This window comes from Amborella trichopoda, chromosome 12, assembly GCF_054954075.1.
Source record: "Amborella trichopoda isolate Santa Cruz 75 chromosome 12, AtrichopodaSantaCruz75HAP2 v2.0, whole genome shotgun sequence".
NCBI classification, from domain to species: Eukaryota; Viridiplantae; Streptophyta; class Magnoliopsida; order Amborellales; family Amborellaceae; genus Amborella; species Amborella trichopoda.
In genome coordinates, this window is record NC_142347.1 from 37,288,904 (window position 1) to 37,309,458 (window position 20,555).

The window sequence follows — 20,555 nt, forward strand, 5'->3', positions numbered from 1 at the left end:
AATAGTAGTGGAGATCTATGGTAGATGAGGAGCAACTTTGGAGAAGAGTATTGGCAGTTAAATATGGGGTGCAACTTTGGAAAAGAATATTGGCAGTTAAATACGGGGTTGATCAGAATACATTTTGTCTTTCAAGTGGAAGGGATAGTCGTAGCCACTCTCAACTTTGGAGAGGTATCCTCAGTTGTAGAGGTTTAGTTGGTTGTTGGTAATGGAGATAGAGTGGGTTTCTGATCCATAAATGGATTGGGGATAGGCCTTTGAACTTTGAAGGTTTGTTTTCCTCAACTCTTCTCTAAGGCATCCAACCCGTTTGCAAAAGTGAATAAAGTCTTTGATAGACATGCTATGGGGTAATTGGAGTATTCAATGTATATATAATAGAATGCAAGATGTCATCATTTCTCAATTGACTGAGCTTTTAAATGCTTTACAACAAACTTACATTTCAAGGGATGCAGGTGGCGAAGCGGTTTGGCAGGAGGAGAGTGATGGGTTTTTTTTTTATTAAATCACTATATAGGTTGTTCTTTCATGAGGTCTTCCAATGGAATGACATATGACTATATAAGATTTGGAAGTAGTCTATTCTTCACAAAGTTAAGATCTTTCTTTGGATATTTCTATATGGAAAAACTCTTATTGTGGGTAGTATGCGAATAAGAGGTAAAATTATGATGAACAACTGCTTGTTATGCCAGAATGTTAAAGAAAATGAGGACCATTTGTTCATTCATTGACCTTACACTAGTAGACTATGGAGGTGGGTCTTTCTTGTGGTAGGATGTACATTGATTTTACCACAAGGGCATGAGCACATTTTGGAGCATCTCTGTATTCCATGGCTATCTAAGGGAGGGAAAGTCGTGTGGAACATATTTAGGGTGTGTGGTTGGGGCATAGGAGGACCTTTGAAGGAAAAGTATCTTTGATACAAAGTTCAAGATAGGATTCTGCATATGGTGTAGTCGTGGTTTTCGATCACAAAGGAGGGTGATAGAGTGTCAAAGGTTGATGTTGTCCTTAATTTGAGAGAAATAGTGTGGCAACCCACTTCCTTGTCTAGACCTAACGGAAGATGGAGCCCAACAATACAGGGATATGTGAAGTTTAATATTGATGGGAGCTCTTTGAAGAATCCTGGCCCATCAGGATTTGGGGGAGTGCTTAGGAATCATGAGGATATTGTTCTTTGATATTATTATGGGCCTTATGGTTATTCTAAAGCAAACAATGCTGAGTTGAATGCTTTGCTTTAAGAGAGATGTGTAGGATTGTGTTCTATAGTTGAAAGAGACTCCCACAATGTCGTCAATTGGTCATGGACCTTGAGATCTTTATGACTGCATGTGATGGATGAAGTTGTTGGTTTGCAATTAGAATTTCGCCATATTTGTAGGGTGACGAAAGCTATCGTTAATGCTTTGGCCAAGAAAAGTGTGGGTGCTTCTGAATTTGTAACAGGTGATACTTTGCCGATGTAATTGTAATGCTCCGTCGATTCCTCAATAAAATTTTATAATCTTCTCAAAAAATTGATATAACTGGTAATTAAAAAATTATATATTTCACTAAATGGGTTTGGAAAATTTATAAAAATCCCACTATATTTATTATATCAAGCCCCCGTTGTTGCATTTTCATCCCAAATTACATTCGAACTTGGGTGCCATTCTGTCTTTTTCTTTTTAGGAGTGAAAGCAACTTTTTATAAGTGAACTGGTTATACTGTGCTTGTATAGGAGCACATTGTGTACTTGGCCCCTTTAAATAAGTTTTTAATTCGTGGGAGTAAGTGTACATGTGTGCTCCCACTTTCTAAAAGCTAAATCCTTTCCTTTCCAGAAAAGAGCTACTAATAGTGTGCTCCCATGAGAACATATTGTACATACTCTCTGGAATAAAATACCTATTTAGAGGGAATAAATGCACAACGTTCTCCAACGGGAGCGGGAGCGCACTGTACTCATGGTTTTCAAAAAAAGGTTCCAAAATCCCAACCATCTTGTTTTCTTATTTTGGAGAGCTGTAGACATTGGATATTGGAATTGGTTCACTTACAAAAAATTGGGATTGGACATCTAAATATCTAATGTCCACAACAGAGGTAACTTGGGAATGGTGAACAAAGAGAAAATAGAAAAATGCAGGGTTTTAAATATTAAAATTGCAATGAAATTCTTTGGGTTTTCGACTTGGATTCCATGGTCAGATTATTAAAGCTCAAGGGCGCATAGAAACATCCAAGGTTTGAGACACTGAATTAGCTTCTAGCTAATTCTGTTGATGAGTGATACTAAATCAACCCCTATGATATTCACCCTTTTGATAAAAGGCAATCTTGTCAAGAAAATATGTTTTTTGATGAAGGCCCATAAAAAGGGTTTCTTCGAATATGTGAGGCCATTCACCAACTACATCTTATGGCGGTGCATTATATTTTGTTTCATTTGTTGATGACTTCTCAAGAAAGATATGGATCAAACTCTCAAATCCAAAAGTGATGTGTTTGGTGCATTCAAGAATTTTAAAGCCAAAGTTGAAAAATTTACAAGGCATCTCATCAAAATTCTGGAGAGTTTGTATTAAAGGAGTTCGAAATTTTTTGTAAGGCCGAGGGAATTACTAGGCATTACACAAATGCATATAATCCTCAACAAAATGGTGTGGCCGAGAGGATGAATCACACTTTGATGGAGCGTGCGAGGTGCATGTTAAGCAATGCCGGTCTAGAGTAAGAATTATGGGTGGAAGCTGTATCAATGACTTGTTATATTATCAACCGATCACCTTCGATAGCATTGGGAAGCAAAACTCTTAATGAGGTATGGTATGAAACTCCTAGTGACTACTTCGATTTAAAAGTTTTTGGTTGCGATGCATATGCACTTATTCTAAGTTACCAAAGGAACAAATTGGATCCAAGGTCAAAGAAGTGCATCTTTGTGGGTTATAGCAAATGTGTGAAGGGGTACTGGTTATGAGATCCATATACCTAAAAAATAATCACTAGCCGTGATATGCATTTTGATGAATCTAAGGTATTGGCAAAATAGATGATGATAAAGGACAATGGTCAAGGAGTGCAACAAGACAGCCAAGAATTTCAAGATAACCACGAAATACTTCCATCGAGTACAATTATGCCTTATGAGAATATACTCATTGATCATGATGATGAGTATGAAGAACTAGGAAGTCAAGATGAAGAACCACATGGCCATCATGATGAAGTTGTGCCTTTGGCACGAAAGCGTTCTACTAGAGAAACTCGTGCACCCGGGTGGTACAAGGATTATGTGGATCCAAATACTTTGCATGCTTTGATAGCCAAAAATGAAGAGCCAACATCATTCTATGAAGCCATTGATAGCAATGATACCAAGCATTGGAAAAAGGTTATGGAATAGGAGATTTTTGCCCTCAAAAAAACAAAATTTGGGATTTGGTGGAGCTACCAAAAGGTAGAAAGGTCATTGGCTGCAAATAGGTGTTCAAAATAAAGAAGGGGCTTGATGGGAAGCTTGACAGATATAGTGCAAGATTGGTGGCAAAAGGTTTTTCGCAAAAGGAATGGATTGACTTTGATGAAATTTTTACACCGGTTGTCAAGTTGGTCTCAATTCGCTTGGTGCTTGGTTTAGTTGCTATGCATGATTTAGAGCTTGAGCAAATGGTGCACGAAAAACTTGAAGAAGAAGTGTACATGCAACAACCATAAAGTTTCATAGAGAAGGACAAAAAAGGATTTGTGTGTAAATTGAGGAAGTCCTTGTATAAGCTCAAGCAAACATCAAGACAATGGTATATAACATTTGATATGTTCATATTGAGCCTTGGGTACGTAAGAAGTAAGTATGACCATTGCATCTATTTAAAGTTTTTTGATGATGGTACATACTTGATTTTAGTCTTATATGTGATGAGATGCTTTTGGTGTGCAAAAATAAGAGAAAGACTGATGAGCTCAAGACTTCTTTGAGCAAAAGATTTGAGATGAAAGATCTCGGACCAACAAGGCAAATCCTTGGGATTGAAATTAAAAGGGATAGACAAAATAGAATTTTGTCATTATATCAAAAGGGTTATATAGAAAGGATGCTTGAAAAATTTAGCATAAAAAATGCAAAGCCAGTGAAGATACCCTTAACACCTCACTTCAAATTGTCTTCAATGTAAAGTTCGAAGACAGAATAAGAAAGAAGAAGCTGGGTAAGGTTCCTTATACAAATGCGATTGGAAGTTTAATGTTTGCCATGGTATGTACAAGACCGGATATCGCATATACAATTGGTGTTCTAAGTCGGTTTATGTTAAACCCCGAAAATGTTCATTGGGAAACAACAAAATCGGTGCTTCGGTACTTGAGAGGTACAATTAGTTATGCAATCACATTTGGCAAGGGCTCAATTCCAATACAAGGTTTTGTGGATACAAAGCTTGGCGGTGATCTTAATAGGGGTAGGTCGAGTACAACATTTGTCTTTCGATTTGCAAATGGACCGGTTAGTTGGATGTCAATGCTCCAAGACACAATAGCATTGTGAACTGTCGAAGCTGAGCACATGGCGGCAGTAGAGGCATCGAAAGAATTTGTATGGCTCACGAAGCCCATCCAAGTAGAGAAGTTAGAATGACTCTCTAGGTTTCAAGAAAGAAAGGAAGTGATGGGTTGGCAAGGTGTGTGATTTTGTATCAAGGTGAGGATTATTGGGGAGTGATGTCAACCCCTATGGTATTCACCATTTTGATAAATGATAATCTCGTCAAAAAAATATGCTTTTTGATGAAGGCCATAAAAAGGGTTTCTTTGAGAGAAAAAAACGTGGGTGAATGAGGGAACGAAGGAAACCTTGTAGAGAGAGAAGCTTGGGGTTGGAAATTGGGGGTTTTTGCAACAAAACCCTAGCACCACCATTTGGGGCTCATCTTGGGTCGTATTTTGGGTATTTTTTCGCGGCGTCGGTGAGTCGAAAAAAAGAGTCAATTGTAGGTGGTTTTGTGGTAGGAAGTTCTTTGTTTGGGTATTTTTTGAGATTATATGATGTAATTTTGTATAACCCTAATCTTGTAATTTTTTTATCTCTATTTTTATTTGTGTTGTTACTTGTTTTATTGTTTTTATATTTTTTTCAATTATATTTCACTTATTATTGCATCTTGGATGTTTTATTTGAGTGTTGAAATAATTGTGGTATAGTGCTCACTACATCTAGTGGGATTTGAGATATCCCGATTTGCTCAAAAGAAATGCTTGGGTTATCCCGATTTTACAACAAATTCAACAAAAAATAGAACATATCTTTTGTGGTATCGTTGCACAAATGGGGTGGGGATCTCTCTCTCTCCTCTTCGAATGTTGGATTTATTTTTTTTAGGTAATTTAGTAGGGATGACGAGCCTCTACCTATTTTTGACATATTTAGTGGTTTTTTAATGTGTTAGGTGAAAATAAAAGCTTAAACTTTAGTTGGGGCACAAATAATGCTACCACCATGACCCCGACCCCATTCTTTGGATCTCTCCCTTACCCAAAAGAAAACAACATAAAATTGTTGGCAACAAACTTACGCCAATAGATTTCGGGACCATATGAGAAATTTGCTTTGTCCAGTAAAACTCAATCCAAGAATATTTTAAGAACTCCAAATTTGAGGTTGTAATCTCTTTGATCAAGCAACCAATCAACCGCTCAAAGAAGATTTTTCCCCCATCACCCTTTTATGTACTTGAAAGTAAATATCCCAAGAAAAAAATCCCAAGATTGGACATAGACTGAATATGTTCAGGAGAGTGAAAGGTAAATTAGGAGCGGTTTGAATCCATGGAAATATATTACATGAAAAAATCTATTTCCTTTGTTTCTTGAGAAACGTAGTTCTTGTAAAAGAGATTTTTGCTGTGTGGATGGTAATGGATGGATAACATTTTCATGGCTTTTTTATTTTTTATTTTTTACTTTGTTTGTTAAATGCTTTCTATTGTATTATTCATTATAATATTATTTTTTATTAAATTTGAGATAGTTTCTCTTTCTAAAAATTTTAAGATAGTTTCTCTTTAAAAATTTGTCTTTTTAAAATTTTTTAGGTAATTTCTCTCTCTAAAATTTGATATAATTTCTTTACTTCAAGTTTTACGATATTTTCTCTCACTAAAACTTAAAATTTGAGATAGTTTCTCTCTCTGAAAATTTAGATATATTTTCTCTCTAAAAATTTTCAAGTACTTTCTCACTCCAAAATTAAAATTTGAGATATTTACTTTCTCAAATTTTTTTAAAATAGTCCCTCACTCTAAATTTTTTGAGATATTTACTATACCCACTTAAAATTTGACATAGCTTTTCTCTCTAAAATTTCATATAGTTTATCGCTCTAAAATTTTAAGATACTTTTTCTCCCTAAAGCTTAAAATTTGAGTTAATTTCTCTCTCTAAATTTTTTGAGATAGCTTCTCTCTGTAAAATCTTTGAGATAGTTTCTCTATCTAATACGTAAAATTTGAGATAGTTTCTCTTTTTAAAAATTTTGAGATAATTTCTATCTCTAAATATTTTTAGTTATTTCGGTTTTCTAAGATTTAAAGTTTTTCTTTTAAAAAAATTATAGATAGTTTCTCTCTCTAAAGCTTAAAAGTTTGGGATAATTTCTCTCTAATAAATTTTTGAGATAATTTCTCTCCTTAAAAATTTTCAACTATTTTTTCTCTCTAAAACTTAAAATTTGATATAGTTTCCATTTTAAAATATTTTGAAGTAGTTTCTCTCTCTAAAACTTAAAATTTGATATAGTTTTTTTCTTTAAAATTTTTGAAATAGTTTCTCTCTCTAAAAATAATCAAGTACTTTCTCTCTCTAAAACTTAAAATTTGTAAGAGTTTCTCTTTCTAAGACTTAAAAATTGAGATAATTTCTCTCTCTAAGAATTAAAAATTGGGATAGTTTTTCTCTCTAAAAATTTTGAGATAATTTCTCTCTCTAAAAATTTTGAGCTACTCTCTGTAAAACTAAGAAATTGAGATAGTTTCTCTCTCTAAGAATTTTATGTACGTTCTTTTTATAAAACTTAAAAGAGTATTGATCTTATGAGACCCTCTCACACCTATGTGTGTAGGACCCCAAAGGATCACTATTAAATTTGACACATATCTCTAAAAAAGTCAAGTCCCATACCCATGTGATAACTTTTCTATAGATATGTATCAAATTTATAGTGATCATTTGGGCTCTTACACACATGGGTGTGGGAGGGTCTCATAGGATCATTAATCTAAGATAATTTCTCCCTCTAAAAATTTTAAGATACTTTCTCTCAATAAAATTTCTCTCTCTCTATAAATTTGAGATGATTTCTCTATTTAAAAATTTTCAAGTACTTTCTTTATCTAAAACTTAAAATTTGATATAGTTTCTTTCTTTAAAATTTTTGTGATAGTTTGACGTTGTAAAACTTATTAGGTACTTCTCTCTTTAAAATTTGATATAGTTTTTCTCTCTAGAAATTTAAGATATTCTCTCCAAAATTTTAAATTTGAAATAGTTTATCTATGCAAAAATTTTGAGATAGTTTCTCTCTCCAAAAAATTTTAAGTAGTTTGTTTCTCTAAAACTAGATATAGTTGATCTCTCTAAAATTTTAAGATTCTTTCACTCTCTAAAACTTAAAATTTGAATAGTTTCTCACTTTCTCTTTTTATTTCATAGGGGTGTTTTGGCAAATTTAATAGTATTTTATAAGTGGGTGTCGCCGTACGGGGAAATTTGGTTGGAAATCGAATTCTAAAGGTAAAAGCAAGGAATATTAATTTGTTTTTTGTTTAAAAATGAGGAAAATAATTTATAGCAGAAATATTTTTTTGTCCCAAAATTTTGATCCAGACGTGCCATCTTCATGAAAAAACATTACTGAAAATGTATTTCCAGAACAGCCCCTTAAAATCCAAACTTTTTCTTTAAAAACATGTATACAGTATTTTTTAGGTGGATCCAAGAATTTCACATCATAAAAAGATCGACCTTCACCCAATATCCATTTTGCTCGAGAAAGTTTATAGCCTACTAAACCAAGGATTATTCAAACACTCTATATAACATGAGTTAGCAAGGTTTAGGGTTGGCCATGGGCTGGTCTAGCCCATTCTTGGTGTCTCGAAGGCAAGCTCGAGCTTGGCCCGTACCAGGCGGCCTAGACCAAGCCCCAACAAGGCCTACTATACTTAAAGAAAAAATAAAAAAAAGGACAAAAACGTGCCAATACACTGGCCATAGTAACCTGGCTTAGTTCTTACATAGAGAATTTATTTTTAAAATATTAAAAAATAAATAAAACTTTAATTTTAAAAGAATAATGTCAATATATATATATATATATATATATATATATATATATATATATATATATATATATATATATATATATAATTTTATGGATTTATTTTTAAAATTTCAAAATAAATTATCTATCTATTTTTTAGTATTGTGGAATCATTCTTTTTAAAATTTAAAAGAATTATTAAAAGATCATGTGGGCTGGACCGCATTTCTACATATGTGGTCCAAAAAGTGCAAAGCATCCATCTTAAAGATAGATGCAAGTAGGTGTCCCATTCAAAAACAATGGAACTAAAGGTCCAAATGTTTTTAGTAAAATTACTATTTTTAGTTTTTAATTTTTTTTTTCTTTTTCATATTTATGATCTCCATGTTAAAGATTACATGTCCGAAAAAATTGTCTTAAAATCCATCTCAAAAATAGATTTATTAAAAAGCTTGCATTTCTACATATGTGGGCTTGGCTGTATAGAAACCGGTCCTTATTAAAAAGAAAATAGAAAATAATTTTTTTTGTTTAAAGCTAAATAGGAACTAGCAAAAAATGATGAATTTCCAACCCTTGTTCAATGTTGAAAATATCGGATAGGTGGGTGTGGGTGTGGGTGTGGGGTGGGTTTCCCCATATATGTGGCAAAAATATGGATCAAGTGGTAATATTGGTTGAAACCTGATCCGTAAGTAACTTTGCCAAAATCATGGAAAAAGAAAAGGGAAAAGGTTTGTACAGAGCCTAGGCTCTAAACAATGAAATTGGTATCTACCACCTAAATTTCTCTAGAAGAGGTTGTTTTGATGCTCAAATATTTTCAAATTGATCATCTCGACTTCAAGATGTATGGACATGAGAAAAAAATGGATTTTAAAATTTGAAAATAGTGTATTTTGTAATGCATTTTTGGACTATCAATTTTCAAGATTTTCATATATTTATCGGTCTACACTATTTTTGAAGCTTTAAATTTTATAAAATAGGATGAAAATATGTTTTAAGGCTATCAAAAAGATTTTCACTATTGAAACCACATTTTTGAAAGAAAGACCTATGTGATCTTTTATCGGGGAATAATTTATTTATTTATTTCACCCTTTTCTTCTTTGGCAAAAGATCACTTACAGGTGGTTTTTTTTACAACAAGCTAAATTTCAAAATAAAATCAACATAACAATAAAACCAAGATCTTAACAACTTAATGCCATTGAAGCAACTATGCACTATGCTTGATAATAAAAGATAAGATTGCAAGAAACAAAAGGATGAGCACCGGATATTACCTCAACCGGGCTTATTACACCCTACTTCGAGTCACCACCATCCAATGACGCGAGATTGACAATCTAGCTTCAATCTCAGATTAAAAAAGTAAATTTCGGCCAAACTATTCTTTTATGGAATTTTGACTCCCTCTTGATCTCATAACCCTAAACCTTGGCTCAAACCTTTAATGCCTAATTCAAAGCATCTCTTACTACCCAACCCTTAATCACAAAATAAGAAGAAAAATGGAGATCTCTACTAGTTGGGGCGTGCCCCTTAGGTTGACTTAGAGAGGGAGAGAGATATATGGGGCTTGCCCCTTTGGTAGGGTTTTATGAGAGAGAGAGTAGAGAGCTTAGGGTTAGGGCGGGCCTCTCTAGAGAGAGAGACAAGAGAGATTTTAGAGAGAGAGAAGATAGGCTTTTTTGGTGTAGAGAATAGAGGTGATGAGGTCATTTATTTATAGAGAAAATTAAATCTAGGATTTCTTTAAGGTTTCTCATAGTTTGCATCTTATGTGAGATTGAACATGGACCGTCAATCACGGGTGACTTGTGGGCTAAGAGATCTGAGCCATCAATTCCATGGATGGGCCATCAATATTATGGAAGGTGTATGAACCCTTATCCCTATTTCCTAAACCAATTTCCCATCAATAGAAAATTAGTTAAATTAATTTTAATTAAATATTGTGCATTCCATAAAATAGCACATCTATATACATATTTCTCATAAAATCTATCAAATATATATTAAGTCAATATAGGGTCAATACATACTCAATCTATAATTTGACCTCATGTCACAATTTAAAGTTACCAAAATATAAGGTCACATGGACCACAAAACAAAACTTCCTATAAAATGAAAAGTAGTAAGAGGTGGGGCGTGCCACCCATAGGAGGCACATGTGGGCCCCACCTTCTAGAAAAATATGGTGGGCCCATGTGTACAATAGGCTCTTATGATTATTATTTTTTTATGGATTTAAAACTAACAAAATAATTTCTAGTGAATATTAAAACATTGTAAAATCATTATATTTAGTTTTATAAATCTAAAAATTATAAATAAAATATCCAAAAGTTTATAAAAAAAAATTCAAATAATAATTCTAAAATAATTATTATCATAAAACAAACACAATTAAATTAATTTGACGGGAAATGGATCATATGGTTTAGGAATTGAATTAACAATCATGGGGCACTCCACCTTCAACTGTGGACTACAGACTACACTTGCTTTATCAGACTGACCCAGTGTTTCCCATAACCCACAGTGCAAGCAAAGGCCCATTAGTGGGTTACCAAAGTCTGGCTGATGAGCCAATGGGTCGCAATCACAGTTTGTGGATTACAGATCCTCCCTTATAGACGAATCAAAGTCGTAAAGACCTTATGCTACTACAGCTCTATGACACATATGGGTATCTCTCGCACATGCATACGGTTCACTCTAACAAGTGGATTTCTGGCTTTCCCGAACGATCTATCGATATGCATGCTATGTGATGGATGAGATTTTAGCTTCGTCTCTATAGGCCACCATCACATACAAGGGTCACGCAATCCCTCGGCTCATTCATCCGGGCATGTTCTTCGACCTCATCAAGGGCTAACCCATGAACCATCTCGGTTTGTTCTTCATGTCCAGGTTACATGGGTTTTTTCCCAACCGACTTGCTTAGATCGGTATCTGCAAATACTATTTGCATAATATGGTCCACGAGGGACTATAATCCCACTGAGTTTATGTTCTACTATCTCAAATGTTTCGTTACAAACACTCATAAAGCCTTTAAAGACCACATAAACCCATAATTTCTCAACACTATTTGTATGTAGGCTCTAATTCGATTGTTTAGATCCTAGGCTCTATACAATCCCCACCCAAAAGAAAAATAGAATTTTCGTGCGTGGTACCATTCACCTAAAGTACACGTGAAGGCTATTTTTATCAATCACATTTAAATTAACGGCATGCTAAGATAGTATCAGTCATAATATCACAATCAACATGGTTTTATTTCTCTACAAATTATCTTGATACCAAATTTGAGGTGTGCCACTTTGCAAAGGCGCACCCAACAAGAATGAAAATAATATTTTTTATAAAACCAAATGATCAAAATACCTTTTAAGTTTTATGGGTATTTTGGTCTTTTTTTTATTGAAAATAGTTATTTCTTATTTTTATTAAGTGCATTCTTGTGAGAAGACGGGACACCCAAAAGTTCATCTCAAAATGATTTTTGAATAGTTGAAATAAAAATTAAATTCTCTGGATTGTCTGATTAATTTCGGGTGCTCGGAGGCAAACTTGTGACATTATGGCTGAAGCTATCCTAATTTCGGGTGCTCGGAGGCAAACTTGTGACATTATGGCTGAAGCTATCCTAGTCGTCTGTTCAGAATTAACGGCTGGGAATTTAATAACATATAACTAGAAATGAAGATAGTATATATATTTTCAGAATATAGAGGTCAATTGGTATTTTTAAAATGTAGGTGTTTAATGGGTATTCTCTCAAGAACATCAAATACAATAGAGTTTATAATAGATATAAATGTAGTACTATTTTTTATTCATGAACATATCTGATAATCCAAGAAAAACATGGTGTATAATGACCCTTCTTTCCTTAAAACACATATAACATAGTTTATATTGCTCAACTTTTCAAATTAAAAAAAGAGTAATATATGCTTATGTCTAAACCTATGAAAATCTCTATTTTGGATATTCAAGATCAAAAGTTTTACTTTAACGATGACTTTAGATTTTGAAAATACGAAACAAATTCTTCGAATTATGACTTTGGACCTTTACGAACTAAAGTCCGGTCTTCATTTCAGTCCTTAAAGGTTCAAAGCAAATTATAAAGCCTTATGTCTGGTATTGGCTCCAAAGTCGTTATTTTATGTCTTAGCTCCAAAGCCAAGACTTATTAAGTTAAAACAAGAGGTTTTAGAAGTGAAAACATAAGACTTGTACCTTAATGCCTTACACTCACACTCAACTTGGACCCTACGCATCTCTAGACTCCTAGAAAGCACATGCACACACAAGATTCTATGAAATGTTTAGCTTATTTTGAGTTTTTTTTTTTAAAGTGATCCCACTTGGGATTTTCAAGATCCAAAATTATACCTTACCTGTTGTGGATCTTGAAAATTTGAAACAAATTTTTTGAAGTATGACATATGACCTTCAATATCTGAAAGTCATCTCCTCTTTAATATCCCAAAGTCATCTCCTTCTTTCGGACCTTGAATGTCCGAGATGGGTTTTGAAGCCAATACTTACAAAGCCTGCAATGAACCAAGGATTTCTATTTCTTAAACCATTACTGGCAAATGACAGAGACATTGTTGTCGAATCAAATGCTTAGTGTGACCGTTGTTTATCCATTTTCGTGATCCTTGAGTATACCTTTCAACAGTCACAGGCTCATAACTACAGTGACAAATATCTCCATTTTCTTAAGATACTTCGACTTTAGTAAAAGTCAATAATCAATAATTCACTTAATATCTCCAGTACTGTATTTCTTAAACAAGAAAACTTGGAAGTTCCTGGACATAAAAATTTTAAAAATAGGGAGAAAATATTCCTTCTAATGGTTTTCAAAGTTTAGTAAAATGTCTGTTTCTAAACAAGCTACACAGTGAAGTTAGATGGCAAGAGATCAGCAATAGCCGGGCAACCATTGGTTTAATGAGTTCGGAACAGAGGTTTCAAGGGTTTGGGAATAGAACTACTAGGACAAAGGCTTTCAGGGTTCGTGAATGAAACTATAAAGCTGAGAAGGAGGTGATCATATTACGAGAAGGAAAAAGTTTATATAAGGTTGCAACCTTAAAAAGTAGAACTACTGATGCACCTCAAAAATCCATCGGAAAAGGTTGTCTTAATGTTGAAAACCCTCTAATTAATCATCTCAACATCGAGATATATGACTACAAAAAAAAATGATTTTGAGTTCCATAAATAGTGCATCTTATAACACATTATCTAGACCATTCACTTTCAGAATTTTCATATTTTTATAGATCTACTTGATTTTAACAATTTTTGGATTCTAAAATTTTATAATTAGATATGAAAATAGATTTTGAGATAATTCTAAGAATATTTTATATGAAAATTATATGTTATGATAAAATTTGAAGGTGGGCCTTAATTGGATTGTGTAAGGCTGCAACCTTATGGAAACGACACCAACAGTTATTGATAATTAGTAATTAATCTTATCATAATCCTAGACACCTAATCTTATCAAGAGATATATACCCATACAATCAAGATATATATATATATATATATATATACTAACACATATGAGATTGTACGTCGGCTTCGTGTGGCCACCAGTCAGGCACATGGGGTCGACACTTGACTGCACGAGATATATATAGATGTTAACACATATGAGATTGTACGTCGGCATTCTGTGGCCACCAGTCAGGCACATGGGGTCGACACTTGACTGCACGAGATAGAGGCCTGACCTTGTGCGACCAAGCCTTTCTTGTTTATAGCCACTCTAAAAATGCTATCTCAAGACGTAGATTGCCCACTCAGAGGGAGGGAATTCATTTTCATGATTTTCATATTTTTATAGATCTACTTGATTTTAGCAATTTTTGGATTTTAAAATTTTATAATTAGATATAAAAATAGATTTTGAGATAATTCTAAGAATATTTTACATGAAAATTATATGTTATGATAAAATTTGAAGGTGTGCTTTAATTGAATTGTTTAAGGTTGCAACCTTATGGAAACCACACCCTTATTAGAAACTCAGAATATTGTAGAGAACTGTCTCTTTATTTATTAATAAAGAATATACAAGACTCCGTATAAATATACGGCTACTAACAGTTCTGGATAGACACCAATAGTTATTGATAATTGCTAACTAATCTTATCATAATCCTAAACACCTAATCTTATCAAGAGATATATACCCATAAAATCAAGAGATATATATACGCTAAGAAGGACGGTATGTTCTCAGTTAAATTAGCATACAGTATGTTGTTTCATGATAGGATTCGGTGGAGTACGCCATTATTGAAGAGAATATGGTGTTGGAAGGTCCATTTCAAAATTCAATTTTTCTTATGGATTTTGTTCCAAGAAAGGTCGCTTACTGTGGATAAGTTCATAAAAAGGGGCAAGATTATTATGAATGTTTGCATTCTTTGTAAAGAAAATGATGAGAATAGAGATCATCTTTTCCTTCATTGTCCTTTCTCTTCTCACACCTAGATATAGGTTTTTCAAAAAATTGGACGCATGATGGTGGTGCCAAGTAGTCATATGAATATTTTGGGTAGCAAGGAGTTGGATTCTTTACCAATGGTAGGCAAGATAATTTGGGAGATGGTAAGAGTTGCTATTATTTGGGAGATCTAGATAGAGCGCAATAGGATGACATTGGATAACAAAGCTCTGGAGGTGGAATTGGTTAAAAAAAAGATTTTACATTCGGTTTGGAGCTGGTTTTCTGTGGCAAAGGAAAGGTTTGGAGTGGCCAAAGTGGATGTTGAGATTAATTTGCATAATTTGATGCTTCAAAACGTAATGAAAGTGAGACCAAATGGAGCTTACTCATGATAGGGAGTATCAAACTTAACTTTTATGGAAGCTCATTAGGAAACCCAGGCCTATCTGAAGTTGGAGGAATTCTGCGAGATGCATTTGGAGAGACGATCTTTTGTTTTGCTGATACTTGTGGGGAGGTAACGGCTAATGAAACAGAATTGGTTGCGTTAGAGAGTGGAGTTCAGATTGTGGGTTAGAAGAATATCAGAATGCCATGTATTGTAGAAGGGGATTCTTTGCATGTGATAAATTGGTACAATAAGATATCCAGGCCCCCATGGAGCTTGATGATGAAATGACTAAATATTATGGATATGTGTGAGGGTCTCCAAATCTCATTTCAGCATATGTATAGGGAGGCTAATGTCATTGCCGATGGATTGGCAAAATAAGGGGTGTCTATGTAGAATTTATTTATTTTGGTTGTTTTCCCTTTTTGATTGGCTGTAACCTTTGATTGATTAATAAAGCTTTAGTAACATTGTCAAAAAAGGAGAAGAAAAACACATACATTTCCCACTTACTAATATAATTCAGTGTGCAAGAAGGGAACGTGGGCAAAACAGCCCTGAGGATATCTAGAAATAGAAAGCCACAATAGAAATCTCTCCTATATAGGAGGGTTGGTAGAGCACTAGAGTTGCTATAGAGTTGAGAGAGCAAGTAGGCCCCATTTTATTTTTAGAGTCAATAGAAATCTCCCCTATTGCTGCACGGAATAGGAGAGCCTATAATGGGCCAGGCAGCCTGGCCATAAAAAATCTTTTTTTGTTTTCGACTTTTTATTCAGTTTTATTTGGCCCGTTCGTCCATTTTTACACTATTTTTTTTTTACTTTTTAATCATTTTTATTTGGTTGTGTATGTTTGTTGTCACCTTTATGCATGGGCACCACACAAGCACCACTCTCTCTCATTTGTTCCATGAACATAGGACTTGCGAATGTTTTGATATAAATACCACTTTTTTTGTACTCTATTATTCAATGTGGGACTAAAAGTCATCACTTACTCTCTCTCTCTCTCTCTCTCTCTCTCTCTCTCTTTCTTTATTTATTTAAAACTTATGAAAACAACATTTATCTCGTACTATTTTAAAATATTAGAAATGTAAGTTTAGTAATAATAGGAGTAGAGACGAGGAAGTGGTTAACCTTGATAGCCAAGAAAAACAAAAAAGAGTCCATTTTTGGTATCTTGAGTCGATAATCTAGAAAAATAAAGAATTTGAGGAAGATGTCGCTCGTAGAATTAAAATTTGGTGGGTAAAGTGGAGATGTGCAACGAGTTTTATGTGATCGCCGCATACCAATGTAGCTGAAGGAGAAGTTCTATATGATAGTTGCAATACCAGCTTGGCTTTATAGAGGGAATGTTAGATGGTCAAGAAACAACATACTCATAGGATGAGTGTAGCTGGGATGATGAGTGGCAAGACAAAAAGTGATAGAATTCATAATGAATATATTCATGAGAACTTAAGTGTGGCTTCAATAGACGATAAGTTGAGAGAAAGTAGACTCAGGTAGGTTGGCCATCTGTAGCCTATAACCAATACGGTATTAGGAGGTACGAGTTGGTTCAAGTAGAAGGCTCAAAAGAGTAAGGGGAGGCCTAAAAAAACAAGTTGAAAGTAGTAAGAAAAGATATAGCGACTTATAGCCTCACTAAAAGTATGATCCTGGATATAGCAGAATGATGGACCATAATTCGTATAGCCGAGCTGATAACCATGACTATTTTGAAATACTAAATAGTAATTTTCAAAATTAAAAATACCTACAACATCAAACCCCATACATGTCAAGTACATGTCGCCCCATGCCCATTCTCGACCAAAGTATCAAGCCCTGAACATGAAGATCTCTATTGCCTCAGACATTGTGCAAAACGTTGAGGGGTATTATTATCTATCCTTGACCCTGGCAAGAGAACAAAGGAACTTTGACATCTTCTATGAAGAAAAGCCAAAGTTCTGATTAAATGGGGGACACATATAACATGTGATGGGTCTCAAGATCTTAGAAGGCAGTCTTTCAAAGGCAATAAAATTTGGTGGAAGTTTAATATAAGATTCTTTTTCAAGCCTATTCTCCAAATTTCAGTCATTTTGCATATGGGGCCACTTTGACCTAGAGAAAACCCTGGTCAGTGATCCATTGACAGCCCCCGGAATCAATTTTTTATCCTAATGAAAAGTTGTGGGTTTTTAATTTAGGGCATTACATAGGGTTCACAATAGACCCAGACCTCACCTAGGACCTGAGGGGTAGACCCGATCCGAGGTCTAGGTATGAGTTCAAAAATTGGACCCGGCTGGTCAGGAGGTTTGGATCTGGTAATATTTTCTAAGTCCCAATGTATTTTGGGTCAAGGTCTGGCTCTGATAATATTTTTCGGGTCCCAATATATAAAATATATTTAAATATAATTAAAGACATATATATTTTTTAATTGTTGGGTCTGGTCTCATCAGTCTGGGTCTAGATCCAACCAGACCTAGACCCAACCCGACCCGTTGTCACCCCTAGCATTACGAGCTTTCTTTCAAAATTTCAGGTCACCTAATTTTGGAATGCCAAAGTTGAAGGACCAAGATATCATTTTGGTCCGACCAACTGTTGAAATGAAAAAGTTGATTTCACCTGAGAGTGAATAAGTTAGGCATGATGCCTGTATCATACTGGACATCTTGATGCTGCAATTGCAGTCACAGGTGTTATTACTGAATAATTGACATTGCAAATTGTTTGATTTGTTTCTCCTTGAATATGATGTGCATTTATACTAGGTTTGAGCCAAATTGAGGCTAACTAAATTCCCCACAATATGATTGGGCAGCTAAGGATGCATTATATATTGAATAAAATTTGAAAAAACAATTCTTAGAATTAATGTAGTTTGTAGCATACCCACAACAGCCTCATTTTATATTGGATGGCTAGGAATGATTGTGACTTTTTCTATAAAAAATAAATATCTTATCGTATATTTTCCTACTTCTAGTTTTACCTTTTTATTGAAACTAAACTGAGTTTTTAAAAAACCCGAACATGTGAGATAATGCAATTTTCAAATATTTGGTATCTTTCAATGCAAATATAGTGTAGTAATATGGTATTTTGCATTGAAGAAAACCAATATTGTACACTAGAACATGTCTCACAAGGTGACTTTGGTGTTAAAATATTGATGTTTGAAAATTCTAATATTTTGTAAAAGTTTAACATTAGAATTAAATTTTTTCGATCTCATAAGATGACTGTGTCAAAATTATTGGTGATCAAAATACCCATTTCACATGATAATTTAAGTATCTGTTAGTACTCTAAAATACCAATATCCCATGGAATGTTTAAGTGAGATATTGGTATTTGAAAAAAAAAGTAAATTAAATACCAATATCCCGACCTAAAGATTTCCTATGAATTACTTTCCTTTTGATAGGAGGGTAAAATTGAAAATTGCCTCTCGTGAGGGCTTTTAAAAATTAGAACAAATAAATATATGAAAATGCTGAACAGGGCACCTTTATGATTGATCGATTCTTGTTTGGGTAGTCTAATAGGAAAGGGTTGGGCCCATTCCTATTCTTGATAAATTGCATTTACTAAATTGACAATGTGTTCTGCATGCTCTTAGGGAGAGGACGCACAATTCACTTACAAAAAAAAATCTATTTAAAAGTATTTTTTTAATCTAAAATTTCCGCTTCAAAATTACCAAAATAAATGTCTTCAAAAAGTAGAAAATTGAAAAAATTAATTTGCGTTTCTAACTCTTGTGCTGACTACCCAAAATTTTGATTTCCATTTTTTTTTCCCTAATTGGTTTGATCCCTTTACATCCTAGGTCCCCCAACCCTACTTTCTAGGTATGCCACGTTCTCGACCGTCGCTCCTTCTCCCCCCAAAATCACTGTTTACTCTATCACTCACCATTAAGTAAAAAGTTGATTATTTTTAACCAAAATACATTTTGGTTTTAACCCATATTTTTCTCTCAAATGTGTCTCTCCAACACAATAATGGCACAATAATGCATCATTCCGGTTTTTGATCTTTAAAATATGCCGATCCAACATAAAATGTGTTGGACCGGCTTTGATAGAATGCACCGATCCAACATAAAATGTGTTGTACTGACTTTTGATATTGAAATTATATCAGCCTGATATAAAATGTACTGTTGGAAATATATCTTTAAAAAGGGTACAGTTGGCAAATACGTGCATCTGTAGCTGTAGAGGTAAACCTTCAAATTTTATCATGGTATATAATTTCGATGTAAAATGTTCTTAGGATTATCTCAAAATCTATTTTTATATCTAATTATAAAATTTTAAATTTCAAAAATGGTGAAAATCAAGTAGATCTATAAACATATGAAAATCTTGAAAATGGACGGTGTATATAATATGTTATAAAATGCACGGTGTAGATAATATGTTATAAAATGCACTATTTCTAAGGCTTAAAATCTTTTTATTTTTCATACTCATACATCTCGATGTCGAGATGATCAATCAAAGGGTTTTTCAACATTAAAACTACTTTTTCTGATGGATTTTTGAGATGCATTCGTAGTTCTACATTATAAGGTTGCATCTTTATATAAACTTTTTCATTAAAAAAGTTCACTTTTGTATTTAAAAAAAATATATAAATTCTCAAAAATAAAGAATTTAGTTTGTAATGTATTTTTTAATGTTCTTTACATTATGATAAATATTAAAAATTGTTTTGGTCATTAATACTCGTTTTTATCTTTTTCCATCTTTTTTAGAAAATTTTAAGAATACCCTTAGGCACAATTTGATTCGTTAAAAATCCATTTTTCATTAATTTTCAACTTCATTGGAATGTGTTTTGTTTTAATAATTCTTTAAATACTTTTCATATTTTAGTAGATGTTTTTTGTATTTCTGTTAGTTTTTTCAACATTTTTTTGACCGTCCGGGACTTTCCGGGTTAAAACGATTGAATCGGCCAGTTTACCGGTTAGGCCGATTAAACCGCTTTCAGGCCCATGACCGGTTAACCGTTCTGATTCGATTTTGCGAACACTGAAACTAAGCATGATTATATTGAAATTTTCTGCCGGTTTGGGAGTAACAATTGTGTTGGAAAGACTTTTGATGCTCAGTCTAGCTTACCGAGAGAAAATAGGAGCATAGTAAGAAAAAGAGAAATGCAAATTGAAATGGGGAGCATTTTTTTCCAAAAAAATCCTTTTGGTAGTTTCATGAGGCTGAAAGCTGTTCTTTCGTATTACCTGTCTCATTAAAAAATAAACATTATTTTGAAACTTTACGACCTTGAAAATTATGGGCTTTCATTAATCGAAACTT